This window comes from Schistocerca americana, chromosome 3 (assembly GCF_021461395.2).
Source record: "Schistocerca americana isolate TAMUIC-IGC-003095 chromosome 3, iqSchAmer2.1, whole genome shotgun sequence".
In the NCBI taxonomy this organism is placed as follows: Eukaryota; Metazoa; Arthropoda; class Insecta; order Orthoptera; family Acrididae; genus Schistocerca; species Schistocerca americana.
Window position 1 is genome coordinate 156,893,549 of NC_060121.1, and position 23,292 is coordinate 156,916,840.

The window sequence follows — 23,292 nt, forward strand, 5'->3', positions numbered from 1 at the left end:
AAATTAAAAATTAATAATCGATAGTGTACTGTCTATTAGCATATTACAGCTCGCATATTCAAAAAGTGCTGAAAATAAAAAGAAGTTACCTTTATTTCTCGAAGACACGCTGCCATAGCGATGAACAGCTTTCTTGAATCAGATGGTGCCACCTACTACGAACATGCAAAAACAAAACAAGTGACCCATAGAAACACACAGTGCGCGGTATATGCTACGATGGGGCCCAGCTAACTTGAAAAATCCGACTGTTGTAGCCGAGTGGTTCTAGGCGCTTCAGTCTGGAACCGCACGACCGCTACGGTCGCACGTTCGAATCTGCCTCGGGCATGGATGTGTGTGATGTCCTTAGATTAGTTAGGTTTAAGTAGTTCTAGGGGACTGATGCCCTCAGATGTTAAGGCCACATTGCTCAGAGCCATTTGAACCATTTTTAACTTGGAAAAAAAACAACCAAAATTGATGTAGCATATATAGTGCATAAGGACTGGTGGGGGGGGGGGGGGGAGGGTGTGGTAAACAGTTTTCTCATTAAGTTCTTGATAAATGTTAGCTACGGCATCTGTCAAAAAACGTGTGACGACAGTCAGAATAAATCAATACGGAGGAGGAATAGTCGGAGGAATAGCTAGAATTAATAGGGTAACAGAAGGAGATGACGTAGAAAAAAGTTAACAGAGTTGGAAAGGGATGAGAAAAGCATAGACAGTGTAAAATGTGACTTAACAACAGTTAAAGCTTCACTCCCGTCTTGAGTTCAATGGTTTGGGATAAGGCGCAGGTTACTGCGTAATTTGTTCAACAGTCTTGTAGCTGAAATGCAGAACACGGAGAAACACTTGCAAGGAGAATGTACCAACTTCCCCTCACCGATTTGATTCAGATTGACAGGATGTGTAAATAATGACTTGGACTTCAACATATGTAAACCGCTAGGCGTAAACCTCAACGGTTTTCGAGAGAGTAGAGTTCGCAAATTTTAAGCATCCTTATATACTTGGTATGGGTGGTAATATTCGAGGATGACGGAAGAAATACCCGACATGTAGCTCCAATGGGGTATCGTGCGAACGCAGCGGTGGCAGATGAAAATTTGTGCCGGATCGGGTGTCGAACCCTGATTTTCTGCTATAAGAGAGCGGTCGCCGTAACATTTCTGAAAGAACAGACAAGACGTGGAGTCCGCAGTTGTGATTCATATTATGTGAACTGAAGCTGCAGAGGAGGGAAGAAAAGAAAGAAAAGGGAACTAATGATGGATAAAAGAGGGAAGGAACTAATGATACCAGCTGTGTAGGGACTTGTCGGAGAGAACAAACACCGCACGTTCATATAATTGATTCGCCTCGACGAGCAATGAATCCTCAACCTCCACTGCGTATTCACATACGCGTTCGACGTCCAGTGGGAATCTAAAATTAGCGAGCATGAGGACACGAATGGGGGACTGCGGTTAGGTAGCGCTATATGGGAATGTGAGTTGGTCGGGGAAGCGTGCCGAGATAGTCCGCGCGTTTGCGGTAAACACTGTATCCAGAAGGCGTAGCGACTAACACAACTGCGTAGTAAGCAGGAGATCCCGGTTCGATTGCAGTCAGCGCTGATTCTGCATGAATTTCCGATACAACTGATACAGTCAGTTCTTTTCCTTTCTTTACCTCCCTCTCCGCCTTCAGTTTACATAATAAGTATCCGAACTCTTGTGGGAAATGGGAATACAACTAGGCTGTCGTCAAGTTGATTAATAGTTGTGGGGCGCTGGAGATTTGGATCGAACGGGGAACGTGTTCGGATGGCCGAAGCGGCCACCTACAGCGGAAAATCCGGGTTCCATTCCTGGTCCAGCTCAAATTTTCAGCTCGCCTTTGGGTTCGCCCGATGTCTCCCAGGATTATCGTCATAACTTCATCGAAGCCTGGAAACCTAAAAGAACGTTGTCCAGGAGAACAAATTTATTGTTAATTCTCTCGTGGGGAGGACAAGGAAATTCACAATTATAGGACGAGATTTTTCAAGGTGGAGATGATTTGCCATCGTGCAGTATTACAAAGATATCCTTCTAGTGATGTCCGCCAGTACAACCGCCCGATGTCCACTATCTTCGTCAGGTAAAGAATTTGTTCAAAAAGTTTCAAAACAACTCTTATTTCGTTGGGAGAGAAAAAGAAATCACATTCCGAGAAGACCATCAGAATACATTCCATTATTCTCAGTCACCAACTACCCTCGTCAATATGCTTTGCGCGTAGCTTGTCACCAAGTAGAGTAACGATACAGAATGTGTACCACTTACAGTGTACCAATGATTGCGAAATTGCTTGCGTGCGGCGAATTCATATTGTGGCAAACGGCAGATACCGACTGCGAGAATCGGACTTCCCGTGCTACGAACGCATCTCTATGTCTTACCGAACCAAAGATTTTCCTTTAGGGACTCTTAGTGAAGAAAATGGAGAGAGCGGATGTGTGAGAGGAGGGGAGAGATCGAATTGTTGTGAGACGCCATTACGGTATACAGTAAATGTTCCAATAGTTTTTTTGTACAAAATAAAATCCAATGACTAACAACAAGTATTCAAGGTGTGTATCTCTCCATACCGAAATTAGTTAATTATCACGGTACATATATTGCGTGACGTAGAAGTTTGGAACGATAGTGCGAACTTGAATTTTCCACTCTCGTAATTTGTCGAGAGATTATCTCATAATTAATAAACTTTAACTTGCTAAATTGTTGGACATATCACCCAGACCCATCAAACAACGTAGCACACAGTTGTGCCGAACAGTCTGCGTAGCGAGTAAAGGTTTTAGAGATTTCAGGTGGAGAAGGTAACGACGAGGAATTTTCCGCGAGATCGCTTATGCGGAATACATCTCTCGCCTCCTGTGGTATTTAAAACGAAATATTTATATTTTCCAGGTTTTCAGTAGAGTAACTAAAACGAAATAAGGAATTAAGCTAAATCAACTAAAACAAATAACTACACCAATAATTAAAATAAAAGCATATACAAAGAATATTTATTTATAATAATAAATAATAAAGCATATTTTAATTAACTAATAATAATATATGTAAGAGTTTAAACATTATGTTTTTCTATAGAAACTTTCATGCAACAGTGTAATCGTAAAAACGTGGCGTCTTAGCTATCACCAGCACGTGCGACTCAACAACTGCAAAGTAATAAAAGTATCTAATTTTCTGTACGAAGTTCTCGTCTACGCCTTACAATCCCTTCCTGGAAATCCATTTACAGCACCAGATATTCCTTCGGCTTTATTTTTCATGCTTTTTATGAAAATGTCAATAAATGCAAACGATTCAGCGTCATTTCGATTTATTTACAGTGTAACGTAAAAACTGGAAATACAGTTTCTGCCTAGAGACTCGACCCAACGACCGTCAGATTATCGTTCTGTACTTTCCTGTTGCGACAGGCTCTGCCTGTCTCGCCCCGACACGCTCCAGAAGTGCAATTTTTTTTCTAAACGCTAGGTCACCTGGAATTCCCATTTCCATGATTTTCATTTCTGGCTAAGCCCTGTATAAGCCATAAATGTGGCTGAAATCGGTGATGACGAGTTGGCGCGGTCCTCGTATAAGCGTTTACTCGCTCGGCTGCGGACTCGTTGAGTATTAGCAAGAATCTATTTTCTCGAAACCGGTAGAGAGCGGCGTCTTCCTGTTTACATATGTTGAAGTACAAGTTGTATCCAGCACACCCTATGGAATTGTTGAGGGCAAGTTCGCACGGTACCTTTTTAGTATTATGCGTAGGTACTGCCGAGTTGTTGGAAGTGCCTGGCCTGGTACTGCAGTTACGGCATGATAAAAGGTACTCGATGAGTGGAGAGACCAATGACTGGCGAACAGAGCGTTTGAAAACCATGCCACCTGTTCGGTCACATCCGGTGTAACTGAAAAGGGGAGGCCACGACGTTGGGATCACGGATTTGCTTCAGACTTTGTACACCTTTAGTAGGTCATTAGAACAACATAATGTGAATGTAATAAGGTGCACTACTCTAGCAATTCGGCGAAAATAGCAAGAGAAGGTGCACGTGGCTATTATGTAACTGATGCCTCCGTGCGAAGGTGCCGTTCGTCATAAGTCATGATGGTCATGTGGTTAGTGTTCGAGCTTAGCAAGATGGTTGTGGACAAGCCAACGGTTCGAATACTGCTAACGGTCATGAGTCACATTGTTTACATTATATGACACTTGAGAGGCAAAAAAATGGTTCAAATGGCTCTGAGCACTATGGGACTTAACATCTATGGTCATCAGTCCCCTAGAACTTCGAACTACTTAAACCTAACTAACCTAAGGACATCACACAACACCCAGTCTTCACGAGGCAGAGAAAATCCCTGACCCCGCCGGGAATCGAACCCGGGAACCCTGGCGTGGGAAGCGAGAGCGCTACCGCACGACCACGAGCTGCGGACTTTGAGAGGCAATATAATGGAAAAATCCACGTGCATTTTCATGAAGCTGTAGTGAATTTAATACATTATTTGACTATTTCTAATCAAATTTTCAAAGACGAGGGACAGGCTTGGAAAGCCCAAATCAAATCTCGGTAAACAAAATGACGCGAATGACGTTATTCACAATCAGTAATACAGTAAGCCACAGTGTCCCAGGCCACAAGAGTAATGTAAAATTACTCGTCGGATGTGCTCTCGCTATGACTAGTTTTAGGAAGTTATTTGCCTTACAGACGTGGAAAACATAAATTGAAACTTCACGAAAATACTTAATGCAAATACATGTGGTTTTTTTCGTTATATTATCTCTCAAATGTCATATATGTTCAGTAATATGACTAGTGATGAAAAAACACACACATAATTAAGTTTGTTGAGGAGTCGAACCGTCACGAAGGTGAGTCAAATGAAAAACTTAGATTTAAAAAAAATATATTATTTATTGTGCAGAAGTGGATCAAAGCTGTATCATTTTTCAACATAATCTCCCCACACTCAATGCAAGTCCTCCAGCGCTTACAAAGTGCATGAATTCCTTTAGAAAAAATTATTTTGGTAGCCCGCGCAACCACTCGTGCATCGCGTGGCGTAACTCTTCATCAGAACGGAACTTCTTTCCTCCCACTGCGTCTTCGAGTGGTCCAAACATAAGGAAATCACTTGGGGGCAAGGTCTGGTGAGTATGGTGGATGAGGAAGACACTCAAATGCATGTCTGTGATTGTTGCAACTGTTGTACGGGCAGTGTGGGGCCTTGCATTGTCATGTTGCTAAAGGACACCTGCTGACGGCAATCCACGTCGCTTTGATTTAATTGCAGGCCGCAGATGATTTTTTAGGAGATCTGTGTATGATGCACTGGTGACAGTGGTCCCTCTAGGCATGTAATGCTCCAAAATGACGCCTTTTTCGTCCCAAAAGAGTGTCAGGATAGCCTTCCCTGCCGACGGTTCTGTTCGAAACTTCTTTGGTTTTGGTGATGAGGAATGGCGCCATTCCTTGCTCGCTCTCTTCGTATCCGGTTGGTGGAAGTGAACCCAGGTTTCGTCCCCAGTAACTATTCTTGCAAGGAAGCCATCACTTTCTCGTTCAAAGCGCCGAAGTAGTTCTTCACAAGCATCAACACGTCGTTCTCTCATTTCAGGAGTCAGCTGCCGTGGCACCCATCTTGCAGACACTTTGTGGATCTGGAGCACATCATGCACAATGTGGTGTGCTGACCCATGACTAATCGGTAAACATGATGGAATGTCATTCAGTGTCACTCGGTGGTTTTCCTTCACTATGGCTTCAACTGCTGCAATGTTCTGTGGAGTCACAACTCGTTGTGCCTGACCTGGACGAGGAGCATCTTTCACTGAAGTCACGCCATTTGCGAGCTTCCTACTCCATTCGTAGAGTTGCTGCTGTGACAAACATGCATCACCGTACTGAACCTTCATTCGTCGATGAATTTAAATAGATTTCACACCTTAACTACGCCAAAAGCGGATAACAGAACTCTGTTCTTCCCTGGTGCAAGTCGCAAAAAATGGTTCAAATGGATCTGAGCACTATGGGACTTAACTTTTGAAGTCATCAGTGCCCTAGAACTTAGAACTACTTAAACCTAACTAACCTAAGGTCATCACATCTATGCCCGAGGCAGGATTCGAACCTGCTACGGTCGCGCGGTTCCAGACTGAAGGGCCTAGAACCGCTCGGCCACATCGGCGGGTGCAAGTTGCAAGTGGGGCGGCCATCTTTATACTGATACTGCGACAGTACGTGTGTATCTGCACTATGCTGCCACCTACAGGCCATTGTGCACGTTGTGTGTAGCACGCTTGCCAACCTACAGGATAACTGCGCGAAATTTCGATGTGTTACTACAAATTTAAGGTTTTCATTTGACTCACCCTGTACATGTTCGTCTTACGGAGCGCGGAAGCTAAACACTCGATCATCACAAACTCTAACGAACTTACCCGATATCTCGCGTGCTGTGACTCGCGCAATGTTGGAGATTGTGGACACACTCATTCTAGGTGATCAACATATCACAATCTACCACCTCGCTGCTCAGCTGAACATGCACTGTTGGTAGTGCCGTACAAGTGGGTGTATCAAAGCCGCGTGCCGCCTGGGTTTCTCGCCGCCAAACAGAAGACGATAAAAAGCAACGAAGGTACATCTGTGCGGAATTGCTTGCGTGTTACGAGGCTGATCGTGGTAATTTTTTGTCAAACATTGTCACAAACGATGAAAAGTGGGTTCGTCGCTCCGAATCGGAAACAAAACGGCAATCCATGGATGGCAGCGCACCACCTCTGCTCCGAAGGAAAAGTTCAAAGCCACACACTCAGCGTGTGAAGCCATGGCGACGGTCTTCTGGGACGCTGAAGGGGTCAGTCTGTCTGTGTCCTCTCGCAAGGTGCGACGGTCGCTCCACTTTGGTTTTGCTGGGAGAATTCTAGGAAAGGGTAGCTCATATACAGAGTGGTCCATTGATCGTGACCGGGCCAAATATCTCACGAAATAAGCCTCAAACGAAAAAACTACAAAGAGCGATACTTGTCTAGCTTTAAGGGGAAAACCAGATTGCGCTGTGGTTGGCCCGCTGGATGGCGCTGTTATAGGTCAAACGGATATCAACTGCGTTTTTTAAAAATACGAACCCCCATTTTTTATCACATATTCGAGTAGTACGTAAAGAAATATGAATGTTATAGTGGGACCACTTTTTTTCGCTTTGTGATAGATGGCGCTGTAATAGTCACAAACACATGGCTCACAATTTTAGACGAACAGTTGGTAACAGGTAGGTTTTTTAAATTAAAATACAGAACGTAGGTACGTTTGAACATTTTATTTCGGTTGTTCCAATGTGATACATGTACCTTTGTGAGCTTATCATTTCTCAGAACGCATGCCGTTACAGTGTGATTACTTATAAATACCACATTAATGCAACAAATGCTCAAAATTACGTCCGTCAACCTCAATGCATTTGGCGATGCGTGTAACGACATTCCTCTCAACAGCGAGTAGTTCGCCTTCCGTAATGTTCGCACATGCATTGACAATGCGCTGACGCATGGTGTGAGGCGTTGTAGGTGGATCACGATAGCAAATATCCTTCAACTTTCCCCACAGAAAGAAATCCGGGAACGTCAGATCCGGTGAACGTGGGGGTCATGGTATGGTGCTTCGTCGACAAATCCACCTGTCATGAAATATGCTATCCAATACCGTTTCAACCGCACGCGAGCTATGTGCCGGACATCCATCACGTTGGAAATACATCGCCATTCTGTCAGGCAGTGAAACATCTTGTAGTAACATCGGTAGAACATCACGTAGGAAATCAGGATACATTGCACCATTTAGATTGCCATCGATAAAATGGTGGCCAATTATCCTTCCTCCTATAATGCCGTACCATACATTAACCCGCCAAGGTCGCTGATGTTCCACTTGTCGCAGCCATCGTGGCTTTCCCGTTGCCCAATAGTGCATATTATGCCGGTTTACGTTACCGCTGTTGGTGAATGACGCTTCGTCGCTAAATAGAACGCGTGCAAAAAATGTTTCATAGTCCCGTAATTTCTCTCGTGCCCAGTGGAAGATCTGTACACGACGTTCAAAGTTGTCGCCATGCAATTCCTGGTGCATAGAAATATGGTACGGGTGCAATCGATGTTGATGCAGCATTCTCAACACCGACGTTTTTGAGGTTAACGATTCTCGCTCAATTTGTCTGCTACTGATGTGCGGATTAGCCGCGACAGCAGCTAAAACACCTACTTGGGCATAATCATTTGTTGCAGGTCATGGTTGACGTTTCACGTGTGGCTAAACACTTTCTGTTTCCTTAAATAACGTAACTATCCGGCGAATGGTCCGGGCACTTGGATGATCTCGTCCAGGATACCGAGCAGCATACATAGCACACGCCCGTTGGGTATTTTGATCACAATAACCATACATCAACATGATATCGACCTTTTCCGCAATTGGTAAACGATCCATTTTAACACGAGTAATGTATCACGAAGCAAATACCGTCCGAACTGGGGGAATGTTACGTGATACCATGTACTTATACGTTTGTGACTATTATAGCGCCATCTATCACAAAGCGAAAAAAGTGGTCCGACTAAAACATTCGTGTTTCTTTATGTACTACACGAATATGTAATAAAAATGGGTTTTCCTATTTAAAAAACGTAGTTGATATCCGTTTGACCTTTGGCAGAGCCATCTAGCGGGCCAACCATAGCGTCATCTGATTTCCCCCTTTAAGCTAGACGAGTTTCGTTCTTTGTAATTTTTTCGTTTGATGCTTACTTCACGAGATATTTGGCCCGGTCACTATCAATGGACGACGCTGTATAAAGGAGACTGCATGCAAAACACTTGGGTGGCCATTCGTGAGTAGTGCTAGATTCTGTGGGATAAATATTAGGGAGAGTTAAGAAATAGGAATAGTTCAGAGGCGTGCTGCTAGATTTGTTACCAATAGGTTCGATCAACAGGCAGGTATTGCAGAGACGTTGCATGAACTCACTGGGAGTCCCTGGAAGTAAGACGGCGTCTCTGGCGAGACACTGTTCAGAAAATTTGGAGAAACGGCACTTGCGCCTGACCGTAGAACGACTCTGTTGTCACCGGCGTACTTCTCATGCAAGACCACTGGGACGAGACAAGAGAGATCAGGATTCGCACGGATGCGTCCAGTTGTTTCCCTCGCTGCATTCGCAAGGGAAACAGGAAAGGGAATGGCCAACACCGGTACAAGGTGGCTGCTAGGTATTTATACTTTGGCAATCGTTTTTTTATATCGACTGAATCGGGATTATTATCCGAAATTCCTACGCCCTTAGAACAGTGAAATTATTTAATTTAGTGGTTTCACTTCATTTATTCGATAGCGTAATAAGATTTTTGAATGAATTTACATTACCTATACAGTGACATAATTTCAGTGTATCCGCGCTTTATCGCAGTATCTAACGAGCTGTCTAATGAAGCAGTTACAGCGTGTTCAACCAGTGAACTATTTACAACTCCTAAATCAACGGTAAGGCAACCGAAGTCCTAAGACAGTCACACAATCAACAACGGCCGTTAAATTTTCACATCACTTCCCACTTGCTTAGCATCCTTAAACACCGTGACAGTTTTGCGGCAGTGCAGTACACACAGGATAGCTAAGAAACCAGAACTCTCCACTGAGATTCCACCACAAAGTTTTCTGTTTTCAAAATGCCATTGAGAAGTTCAAGCTGTTTTGAATGTCAATGTCGCCTTTCTTGACCGAACTCTGAGGAGGCAGACTCTCTCCAGTTACTACCAGTAGAGGTGGCAAAGCTTTGATGTATCCATTGAAACTGACTCGTTATACTTAGTTAAATTCAGTTAAGATGTTAGAGCAATGCGTGGCTGAAAGTCATTAATGTTTTATTCTGTCAGTAAGAACAATAGATGTTCGCAATTTCAACAATTCACACCAAACTTAACATGGAACTGTAGTGATCATTTGAATCCCTCTGTATCTGTTAGTGAAACAAATGGTTACTGAAATTTGTTGATACAGAGATGGTTAACAGGATAGTTTGTAGCCAATAATTGGGTTGGTGCATAAATTCATAGTGTTTTTCCGTAGGCTTCATAAACACAACAGGTACACGTAACAGAACCCTTTAGTCATCGTCCTTCACAGTTTACAAGTCTGCCAACGCTCTGGTAACTATTCGATTGCGCGTTCCTTAAACGTTGGTAGATAGAGAACGGAAGAAAACGAAAACCTAAGTGCCGCAACATCAGGTGAATAAGATGGTTGTGGGACGACCTCCAAACCGAACAAATTTATAGTTTTTTGTCAGTCTGGCTGGCAGAAAAAATGAAATGATCCTGTGGCATTTATTGGCCGGGATATCCCCATTCGGGGCTCGGCCGCTGTACTGCAAAATGCGTACTTTTTCGTGGAGTAGGAATACTTCACGCAGTCTTGCTGGTTGTTCTTGGATTGCGTTTGCAAGACTTCTCAGTTGTCGACAATAAATGTCGGCAGTGACGGCTACATCTCGAGAAAGCAATTCGTAGTACACCACGGCGTCACTGTTCGGCAAGATGCATTACATTGTCTTTTGTGTATGCGTGGGGAGTTACTGCTATGTTTGGGAGCAACCGTTTCTGTCTTTTCCTTACGATAGAATAAAGAACAGTATTTCTCGTCACCAGTAATGATACGGGATTGGAATGGTCGAGCAATCAGAGATGCACATATGACCACCTGCTGATTTTTGTGATTTTGGGTAGAGCATGTGATAACCACACGCCCGATTTTTTGAACCTTCCCTAGTGCATGCAAATGTCGCTCGATGGTGGAATGACAGTAATTCATCACGTTTGTCAGTTCTCGAGTACAGTGACGTAGATCGTTGTGCATTAAAGCGTTTAAGCGACCTTCATCAAACCCCAAAGGTCTTCCTGAACGTCGAGAATCAATGATGTCAAAACGATCCTGCTCAAATACGAGAAAACCATAATCTTGCCTTCTCTGTCCAACGGCATTATCCCCATACACTGCGCAAATGTTTCTGGCAGCCTCCACTACTGAACATCGCTCTATGGAACTGAAAGAGAAGCATTATGTCGGAAATGTTGCGATTTCTCCACTTGGCAGTCTGTTCTATAGAGTGCCTAGCTCCACTCATTATCTCCAAATGACAAAATAACTGTGTCTAAACTCAAATAACGCAGCGAACTACAAATAAAATATGATAATCGGTAAATAAAACACATAGCAACCCGAATACCAACATGCAAAATATAAACGGTACGAACTGACTTCTTACAACAGTGTGGTAACGCTGGGGTAACCAACATAATAAAGTCCTAATCGTCACTCAGTTACAAAAACAAATTGAAAGAAATAACGGCGCGTGCCTTTTATGCTGAGATTTACGTTCAGCTCGTTTGTGCTCAACCATGGCACCTTTTGCAGCTCACGTACCATTTGCACACGCTTCTTTCTTGGATTCCTCTTAACATGTCGTTATTATTGCTACAGATGTCCTTATTACAGGACATCGATCCGATGCCGTTATTTTGAACAGAATGCAGCCTCATTTTATCTGATCAAAGATTTCTTCTCGCGTCGCACACAGCGCACAAGGGGTGTGGTCTTTACATGACCATACACTACTTGTCGAGCTTTCAGCGCGCTTTCTAATACGCAGCGCCCTTCTACACTCCTTGAAATTGAAATAAGAACACCGTGAATTCATTGTCCCAGGAAGGGGAAACTTTATTGACACATTCCTGGGGTCAGATACATCACATGATCACACTGACAGAACCACAGGCACATAGACACAGGCAACAGAGCATGCACAATGTCGGCACTAGTACAGTGTATATCCACCTTTCGCAGCAATGCAGGCTGCTATTCTCCCATGGAGACGATCGTAGAGATGCCGACCACTGGCGACAACATCGATGTACTGTGGAGACCTCACGCCCCACGTGTTGAGCAATTCGGCGGTACGTCCACCCGGCCTCCCGTATGCCCACTATACGCCCTCGCTCAAAGTCCGTCAACTGCACATACGGTTCACGTCCACGCTGTCGCGGCATGCTACCAGTGTTAAAGACTGCGATGGAGCTCCGTATGCCACGGCAAACTGGCTGACACTGACGGCGGCGGTGCACAAATGCTGCGCAGCTAGCGCCATTCGACGGCCAACACCGCGGTTCCTGGTGTGTCCGCTGTGCCGTGCGTGTGATCATTGCTTGTACAGCCCTCTCGCAGTGTCCGGGGCAAGTATGGTGGGTCTGACACACCGGTGTCAATGTGTTCTTTTTTCCATTTCCAGGAGTGTATGTTAGGTTAGTAGACATAGCCATTAAGAACTGTGTGATGATTATCAGCAACTAGGCCGGTCAACAAACGGTTTAAGTGCAGCAAACTGACAGTCTCTTTTCAATATACACTATGTGATCAAAAGTATCCGGAACCCCCCCCCCCCAAAAAAAAAAAAAAGTTTTTCATATTAGGTGCATTGTGCTGCCACCGACTGCCAGGTACTCTATATCAGCCATCTCAGTAATTATTGGACATCATGAGAGAGCAGACTAGGGCTCTTCGCTGAACTCGCGGACTTCGAACGTGGTCAGGTGACTTGGTGTCACTTATGTCTGTACGCGAGATTTCCACACTCCTGTACGTCTCCAGGTCCACTGTTTCCGCTATGACAGTGAAGTGGAAACGTGAAGGGACACGTACAGTACAAAAGCGTAAAGGCCACCTTCACTGTTGACTGACAGAGACCGCCGACAGTTGAAGAGGGTCTTAATTTGTAATAGGCAGATAGGCAGACATCTGTGCAGACCATCACACGGGAATTCCAAACTGGGTCAGGATCCACTGCAAGTACTATGACAGTTAGGCCGGAGGTAAGAAAACGCGGATTTCATGGTAGAGTGCCGGCTCATAAGCCACAAATCACGCCGGTAAATGCCAACGACGCCTCGCTTGGTGTGAGGAGCGTAAACACTGGACGATTGAACAGTGGGAAAACGTTGCGTGGAGTGAAGAATCACGGTAGAGAATGTGGCGATCCGATGGCAGGGTGTGGGTGTGGTGAATGCCCGGTGAACGTAAACTGCCAACGTGCCTAGTGCCAACAGTAAAATTCGGAGGCGGTGGTGTTACGGTGTGGTCGCGTTTTTCATGGAGGGGGCTTGCACCCCTTGTTGTTTTGCGTGGCACTATCACACCACAGGTCTTCATTGAGGTTTTAAACGTCCACTGGGCCGGCCGCGGCGGCCGTGCGGTTCTAGGCGCTTCAGTCAGGAACCGCGCGACTGCTATGGTCGCAGGTTCGAATCCTGCCGCGGGCATGGATGTGTGTGATGTCCTTAGGTTGGTTGGGTTTATGTAGTTCTAAGTCGAGGGGACTGATGACCTCAGAAGTTAAGTCCCATAGTGCTCAGAACCATTTGAACCTGTTCATAATGCACGGCCTGTGGCGAAGTGGTAACGCGACAGTAACATCCCTGTAATGGACTGGCCTGCACAGAGTCCTGACCTGAATCCTATAGAACACCTTTGGGATGTTTTGGAACGCCGACTTCGTGCCAGGCCTCACTGACAGACATCAAAACCTCACCTCGGAGCACTCCTTGAAGAATGGGCTGCCATTTCCCAAGCAACTTTCCAGCACCCGAATGAACGTGTGCCTGCGAGAGTGGCAGCTGTCATCAAGGCTAAGGGTGGGCCAACACCATATTGAGTTCCAGCATTACCGATGGAGGGCACTGCGAACTTGAGTCATATTCAGCCAGGTGTCCGGATACTTTTGATCACATAGTGTAGAAACGCAGCAACTCAGCGCGTCAAGACCTGGCTAGGAATCCCTGGCTAGGAAAGAAAGCTGTTGCAGCCGCAAGTGCGAGGAATCCCGCTCAGTCAAGTCAGTTTCCCTGGAACACACAGCCACAGTGAACCTCCAGCTTCACATTACGCGCATAGACAAGGTCGTGAACATGGAAAACGAAAGGTTTTTGACAAGTCTTTCTTCTTTCCTTCTGTGTCACGTGACGAATTAATTCCAAAGCAGCTTACCACCCGCTGCTTCGCTCGTGTTGACTGTACGGCCTGCAGAGATTTTGTTTTTGTTTTATGTAATATTTTTACGCTAATTAAGGTCATATAAGCATGGTCTTTTCAGAATGTACTTAAGAGCAAAAAGCGATTCTGGCAGCTGAAGTTCAAAGTTTTCGTTAATCGTGCCTATTTTTTTCTTGTGGAGATACTTCCAGAACAACTTCCAGCCCCCAACAAATATTTTGCTCTGAGCACTATGCGACTTAACTTCTGAGGTCATCAATGGCCTAGAACTAATTAAACCTAAGTAACCTAAGGACATCACACACATCCATGCCCGAGGCAGGATTTGAACCTGCGACCGTAGCGGTCGCTCGGCTCCAGACTGTAGCGCCTAGAACCGCACGGCCACTTCGGCCGGCCAACAAATATTTCTTTATACCTAACGGAAAAGGAACGTACCAATTTTCATAAATTTAGCTTTAAAAGTTTAATGTAACGATATATTTTATTAAAAATTTTCATCTCCTGCAGCACTCCCTGAGTCGCCGAATTTCGAGAAACATTGAAACACATATTTTTTTTATTTCTAACCGAGAAGCGAAATACCAGTTGTCATAGATGTAGCCTTAAAGTCCGTTATCAGTTCTTTAGTAATTATTTATTTTCAAGAAACCTTTCACCAACCGATTATTTTACCGCCTTACTGGTTGAATTTCAAAAAACTTTTCTGGCTAAGAAACCAAATACTAGTTTTCGTAGTTTTAGCTCAAAATTCCCTTAATTGCGACTTACTTTCGAAACTCCTCTCATCCTCTATTTCATTTCCTTACGAGTGGAATTTCGGACAATCCCTTTTTAAACAATGCTCTCAGTAAAACATCCACACTCTCTCCAAAATTTAACTTATGTCCTCAGGGGACTGGGCTGGGCGATGAGGAGCCAGTGAATTAGTTTGACCCTATTTCACCCCCCTGAGGGGCTGAATTTGGAAAAACAGTGAACCATGTATCTTCTCGTCTATAACCGAGAAACCAAAAACCAAATTTCAAAAGCTTAACTTTAAAAATTCGTTTGCAATGAAACACACTATTTCATCCCTTAGGGGTTGAATTTCCAAAGACAGTGAAATGCGTATGTTTTATTTCTGACAGAGTAGCCAAATACAAATGTTCATTGATTTAGTTTCAAAAATGCTTGCAGAATGGAATATTTCCATAAAAACTTTCGCCGTCCATGTTAGACCCGTAGGTGTTGAAATTCCAAAAGCAGTGAAACGCGTATTTTTTATTTGTAACTGATAAGCCAAATTTAAATTTTCAGAGATTTGGCTTAAAATTGCGTTTATAATCAAATATTTTCATAAAAGCCTCATCGCCCTATTTCACCACCTTAGGGGGTTCAATTTCCAAAAGCACTGAAACACGTTTTTTTTTTAATTGGTGAGCTAGATACTCATAGACGTAGCTTTAAAAGTATTTTACTAGTTCTTCAGTAATGATAGCTTTCCAAAAAAAGGCTTTCACCCAATTAAAATTTCCAAAAATGCTGAAACACGTATTTCTTTTTTTGTGACCGAGGAACCAAATACCAATTTTCGTAGGTCCAGCTCCAAAATTGCCCTAATAGCTACATTTTCAAGTAAAAGCCTTGATCCCCTATTCCACCACCCTTAGAGTTGTAATTTCGAGAAATCCCTTCTTAAACGACGCCTATGGTATCAAATCCACACCTTATTCAAATTTCAAGTTTCTATCCGTAGCGGTTTGGGCTGTCGATGTGGAGTTAGTCAGTCAGTCAGTCAGTACATTGCCTTGTACATATAGAGATTAAAATGTTGCACTAACTATGAAAGTTCACGAGTTAATATTAAAGTTTGTTTACAAAAATAATACATCCTGCCAAACCAGGCTGAGATTATACTCTCTTTGGTAATTAATTGTTTGGCGTAATTGCTACGCGTTTCTTGTGATAGAATTTATGTAGAAAAACAATAAAGCAATGAGGTTACAATAACCATATATAATCGATGTATACAGTAAACAGTTAAACAGTACTAGACAAATAAGGCATTCGGCGAAACAAATATAAATCTGTGTGACCCCGTCACCTGGGTCTTCTGTCGCGTGCAGGTGGAGTCGACTCGATCTGGAAGGAGAGAGATTACACGAGTTCCCGAGCATAACCGCAGACTTGCAGTATTCCCCTATGTACGCGACCGTTCTGAAAGCAATTTCCGCCGTTAAACTGCAAATTACTATTCATTTATTACACAAATCATTACTCCGGATTTACAGCAGTTCTAAGGTGCAAGGCGAAATGTCTCAAAATGTCCGACGTGGCTAAATGACAAAAGCAAGTTATACATCAATATCATGACGATCTGTTACCAGTGAATATTGTTCTGTTTATACGTGCATTTATGCAGATAAAACTTTTTCGAAAACTGATGTAAATTTATTTTAATATTTAATATCTATTCAGATAATGTCTAACAGTTATGTTGACGTACTTACACTTTCGCGGCGTTGCCGAGTCGGTAACGACAGTACCCGAAAACATGACACGAGGATAAAGGACAATCTTGAATGGTGGCTAATTATTAAAATAAATTACAGGAATGAATGATAAGCTGTACAACTCGCTGTTAGCTTGTAAACGCAAGTTTCGGTAGCGAAATAATACAGACATTCTCAACTTGTTGCAATTTACAGTAGTCAGTAACTATCAGACGTGTACGACGAATTTTGCCAAATGACAGACGCCTTGAATTCGAGAAGCAACTGCAGAAATTTGCTCCAACATCCAAACATAAATAAGCTACATAGGAGTGCGCTAAAAAACAGCATTTCATAGAATGGGGTAAAGTGTGCCGCGCGGGATTAGCCGAGCGTTCTCAGGCGCTGCAGTCATGGACGGTGCGGCTGGTCCCGGCGGAGGTTCGAGTCCTCCATCGGGCGTGTGTGTGTGTGTGTGTGTGTGTGTGTGTGTGTGTGTGTGTGTTTGTCCTTAGGGACTGATGACCTTAGCAGTTGAGTCCCATAAGATTTCACACACATTTGAACATTTTTGGGATAAAGTGACCTTCAATGACGAGGTAAACCAAGCATTGGTTGACATAATACTAGTACGAACTTCAACAAGATAACGTGTCTGTTCAGGTTTCTGCTACAACCAAAAGTGGTTCGAGATAAGGATGTCAATGTCTTCCCCTGGCTTGCGCGTGGCAGGAACCCCTGGAAAAACAGTTGAGGAATAATTGCAAGCAGTGTTTATCGCAATGGAAGTAAGCTGAAGACAGTTTGTGAGCTGAAAGCTGCGTTAACAGGAGACTGGGCGACAATTTCACTGCGAGAAGTACAAACCCTAACAAAATAAATGCCGAAGATAGTTTTTGATGTAATTAGGAAGAACAGGTTGGACAAATTACTAACAGTGCAATAACACAACAGTACAGTGAGTGCCTTTATACCAATTTCCACCCCAGAAGTGCAAAAGGCTTATTTTGACACTCGTGCTATGAAAGAAACTATGTAATTCCGTCATGATTATTTATATCTGATATGTAATTCCGACTTTCATCATAAATTTGATGCGGTATGCTACAGGCATTTTACTGTTACTTTCGTACTAGCCCTGCCTCTACACTGATTTCCACTACTGTACAGCGGGAACCAAGGAAGCCCGATGGAACTGATAGTAACAGTGGCGCCTTGATGTGTGAAGTGTTGAACCGGAACATTACCCTCGAACTCACTTCGTTTCTGATCTCTATTATGCAGACGTGGGTGGTGTAAAGCCGTCGGGACACGGATCGTGCTGTCGAACGGTCGTTGACCGTGCCAAGTTCAACGTGCTGCTGAACGCTCAGGAACGATGCGACTTGTGCATACGGTACGTGGGCCCCAACGTGGTATACGCGATCACAACGCACTCGAGCGGCAGTTTGAGGGATGTTTCTAGTTCGTAAATCACACTGTTTGCTCAACGGGTGCGCGTAAAATTACCACGTTAGCTCTATTAAACCACACATTACCTCCATCGTCCACGAAAAGGAAAGTACTATGTCCAATCAATAAGGACACAGGCTTATAAAAGTTGCATTGCAAACAGTGCGGTACAAATTTGTCATAAGATAAACATTATTTCATCATTCCCACATTTTAGTAAAACCCCAAGGTCAGTCTTACTTGATCAATGTTCCTAGCCAGTAGCAGAATCTTTGCAACATCTGACTTACGAAGCGTAAAAGAGGCAAAATATCCTTATACAAGTAGCGCAAGCTGTCCTGTAGATTAAGCCAATCGAACCAAGTCACCCCTCAAAAAAAGGTGAACTTATATTTACATAACATCAAATATTATAGCATATACTTATATAAAACTAATAGTAAAGTATCAGAACGTAATAAAGAAGCGGATGTTAGGAAAAAAAAAATTGGGAGTGTTAGCACGCGAACCACCGCCTCAACAAAAACTCATTATCAGCCAGAGACGCTACTCATTACGCTTTTTTTTTTTTACTCATTTTGTTCGATATTGTTCGTTGTATTTGGTCTGGGCGGACGTCACAAGACATCCGTTCAAGTTGATCGTTGATTCTTTGACTCAGTTTTTTTTTATTACAGAGAGAACGCAGCCCTCTGACCGAACACGCTTTCATTTTTTTTTTCCTTTTAAATCTCACTTTGTTCGCATTTGGTCGTTACATCTGCTCGAGGCGGACGCCGTAAGACATCCATTTTTTTCGCTGTTGATCTATTAACTCATTTTTTTTTTATTACAGAGGGCTGCTAACCCTCTGACCGAACACGCTGAGCTAACGTGCCGGCATGCTAAACCAACATTACCCTTCTGCTTAATCATATTGGTGTTACCACGTACTGAAAACGTTAATCGTAGATAATTATGTTACTAATTGAAATTTAATTATAACAAATTGTACCAAGAACAATGGGTTTTGGGTGGGTCTTCAGTGTGTCGCTGCCTTCAAATAGCCTATTCTCATAATACGCAAGTTACAATAATTCTTTTGCCACGAATATTATGTTTATCATTATTTTATTGGAACGAATCACACACAACTAACAATGGGTTTTCCAGTGCTTCTCAATGTGCTGGTGCTCAGAAACGGCATATGTACGTATAGGCTTGAAATGAATGCCAATATGGCGCCTCATAACTCTGTACTGAAGGGAGAATGCGCGCGTATGACGTAGATGGTGTTGTGCCATCTCATTGGTCAACGCTCAGACGCACGCTCAGAATATCTGACATGCCAGATATCGCTCTGCACGTTCGGAAAGACTCCCGAACGTGCTATTCCACGCTATGACGTCAGAAACTCGGCACGCTCAACGTTCGGATGCACGGTCAGTGTGGCGACTTGAGTGTTGGGCAGTTGTTGAACCGCAGTCAGGGGTGGTCCCGGATGGGGGCTCCTCGTCTGGTGCGGACGCAGCTGCGGCCGGGGCCGGATGCGCGGCAATCACTGCTCCAGACACACACACACACACACACACACACACACACACACACATTGGTGTTGGTGGCGGTGGTGTGGGCGGCCCCCTTGCCATGGCGTGATGCGCACGCCGCCTTCTTCCCGCCAGAGGCCGCCAGCTGCGTCTCCTCTGCTTTCTAATGATCATGCCGGCCGCAGAAGACTCCTAGAGCGCTTGCTGGAAACGGGGACACCGCTCCAGAAAAAGAGTTCATTGCGGACCGCGGGTATCCAGGAACATTTACTCCAGACACCTCCAGCAACTCACTCAGTCTCAGTAACCTCTCGACAATGCAGTAGATAAAGAAACGTTTGTAGGACTGGTTAACAAGCAAAACGTCATCAGGTTACCCTCCATTCACAGGCTGTTGCACGCAGCGTCTGTTATTTTGACTTGTTCGTTGAATGACCTGTGGACAAAGCCCGACCAACAGGCGTTACATGCATTGACCAAAAATGATAGTGCATTGAGAATGGCTAATTTCTAGCTGACATCTAGATCTGCCAATAAAAATTCCAAAGGACGACTGATAGCTGAAAGCTATTATTTACAAGTAAAACGTCATATCGAAGTTGAATTTTCTTCTCCTGCTTCAAGTTTACTCCTCCATTATATTCTGTCCATTGCTGCTATCCGCCATCCGCCCACATGTACTGATGCTTGGTTTAAATCTTCATGGAGGCCATCCCTCCAACACGTCTTGGGTCTCGCTGGGGGTGTGTAGGTGTGAAATCCACATGACTCGCCCATTGCGTTTGTTTGGCTTTGACAGTTCCTGCTATGTTGGGCTGCTGGTATAGTTCCTCAAGCTCTCGGTTGTATCCGATCCTCCATTCCCCCGTGTCTGGTCTGCATCCATAACAGGACTGAAGATCTTCCGAAGCACTTTTCTCTCAAAAACGAGGGGCTTATGGAAGTCCTCTTTCCGGATACTCCGTGTCTCACAGCCACAGAGAACAACAGGATGGATCAGGGTTTTGTGTAGTCGAATCTTGAACTAGAATGAAGCAGTTGTACCAGGCCGTGGTAAGATTGGTTTCCTGCTTGTACTCTGGCATTGATCTCTGCTTCAAATGACGAGTCCTCAGTGAAAAGAGCCGGTAGGTACTTAGATTCATGCACTCTCTTGGAGGATTGGCCTCCCACCTGCAGTGATTGTTGATGACCAGCAGTCTCTGACCACACGTCATAACGGCCGACGTACTCTGTCTTGGCTTCGTTGAACTGTCTTGGTCAAGAAAATAAAAAAATATATTCTTTACTGCTGTCATATGTTCTGTGCTGTGTTACGTGAGGTAGAGAACGTGCGTGTGTGTGTGTGGGGGGGGGGGGGGGGCCGAGGGGGGGTGAACCAAAATATGAAAGCACCATATACACAACATACTGCCATCCTTAACACGGTGTAGGAAAACCGTTATCACTCAAAACAGCTTCTAGTCTTCTCTGAATAGAAAAAAAAGAGTCCTGTATAGTTTCCAAGGGATGTCGGACCATTCTTCCTGGCAAGTTGGGGTAACAATGATGGAGGTGGACAGCGATCATCCAGCCTTCTCTCCAAAGTAGACAGCAAGACTGAAGAATATTGAGACCTGGTGACCATGGTCGGCAGGGGAGATGCAAGAAGTCATCCTGGTGCTCACAAAGCCGGTCCTGGACAATGCATGCTGTTTGACCAGGGACCCTGTCGTCTTAGAACACACCACCACCATTGGGAACAAACACTGTATGATGGGATGGCTCTGATGAGCAAAAATGCTCACACAATACTTGGCTGTAGTACGACCCTGCAGAGTAACCACAGGGCTCGTGGAATGCCACGATGTGGCTGCCCAAATCATAATCGAACCCCCGCCATGTTTCACTCTCGGGACGTAAACTCTGCTAGAGGTTGGAAAAAAATGTGAAAAGACTCGCCCGACCAGATGAGTTTCTTCCATTGCTCCACAGTCCAGGTTTTATGGCTTCGGCACCACCTTTTTTCTGTTACGTGCATTTGGGTGACTGATGAGTGGCTCTGAAATTCTAGCTCGCCGTGCAGTTCCCAGCTTTTGGAGGTACTTTGGTGTTCCGATGCTTACAGGGTTCGCCAATGCGACATTCAGTTGGGCAATGACTTCTGGAAATGTTCTCGTTCTATTTTTCGTCACAGTCCTCTTCAGTGACCTTCTGTCACGATCATTCAACACACACTTTCGTCTGCGTTGTGACTTGGTGGATGAAGTTTCTCCACTTTGCCTCCATGCATTATGACTGTTTGATACGGTGCCTCTTGAAACACCGAACACATCGACTCCCATGGTTACGGAGGCACCCGATGTACGAGCACAATAATTTTTTTTACCTTACAATTCACTTAGCTCCCACTTGATACACTCACAACTACACAGAGCACTGTTTTAATCACGACAGACACATGAAACGTATTGAGAACACTCCACAGGTGCTGTTCGTGGTGAAATAACACAGCGCAACCTGCGTGCTGGGGTACCATACGTATGTTCAAACAGCAGCCATATTGGATCGATACCGGCCTCAATCACAATGCGCTCCAATTTCAATAGTGGGCATCCCTTTTAAGATGTCCTACGTCAGGGAATTTTAGCTCGCACGCAGTTACGTCTTGCAGGCGGCTACAGATCGGAATACGTCGGCTCGACGGATCTATGAAGCTCTCCTAGGCTGTCCACCAGCGCACAAACTGGAAATACGGATGCCAACGGTCGTCTGGAAGCAGGTGTGGGCGAATATTAACAACCCATTCCTGCCATCGGGCATCAGTTCGCTGTGGTACACAGTAGTCAATGACACCTTTCCGACTAAGCAGCGACTAGCAGACATTCACCTTAGTCAGACGAACGAATGCAGCCAGTGTGGAGATGCTGACACCAGAGACCACCGTATAGACTGTCGCTACGTGCGGAAAGTATGGGAGTTGTGCCGATTGATGGTGTGGGGCTTATCAACCAAACTGCACCTTCCAGTGTGACACCAACGTGGATTCTCTTTCCTGACTGTAAACTGCATCCAAGAACGAAGAGCAACGCCGTCGCCTGGCTACTGGGACACACTGCCTACGCTATTTTTGAGTTACAACAGAGTGACGCCGTGCAGTACGTGGCCTACCTGTGGAAATGTCGTCAACGACTGAACCGTTCACCGAAGTACAGCGAACATTTTGTAAACAGTTTCAGTTGCGTTATTGTATAGTTATCAGAGGATGTATCTGTTATAGTGATATCCTTGCTAGAAGTATCCATTTGCTTCCTATTTTCATTAAAGTTTTCCATTTTCTTTTACCTTATTACATGATACAATTATTTCAATTTGTTTAAATTTCACAACTCATACACATTTATATTAGGATTGTTACCAAAAGCATTCTGTGAATAACTTGTCACACATTTCAATTGTTTTTGTTTTCAATCTGTTTTCTTTAAAGGATATCGATTCTGTATAATATTGATATGCTACACAAATTTACATTTCCGTTCATGTATTGTACTAAAGATGTTATGTTATAATGATGTAATGTTAATAAATAAATAAATAAATAACAAAAAAAGCGCGTCCTTCGGGCGCATAATTTTTGGAAGTCGGGATTGCGTTCGCGCTGACCTGACGGAAAAAAAGTAAATGCATGTCTGGTGGTGTTTCCTTGTTTTTGCCCAACCCCTGTCTGACACTAGTACAGAACTGA

General features: G+C 44.2%; 1 protein-coding gene across 2 annotated transcripts in view; it reads left to right on the forward strand.

Annotated features, from left to right (window-relative positions):
* Positions 1–23,292, forward strand: part of LOC124605630 (lysophosphatidylcholine acyltransferase) — a 691,248-nt gene that overhangs the window by 262,620 nt on the left and 405,336 nt on the right. The gene's annotated exons all lie outside the window — the stretch shown is intronic.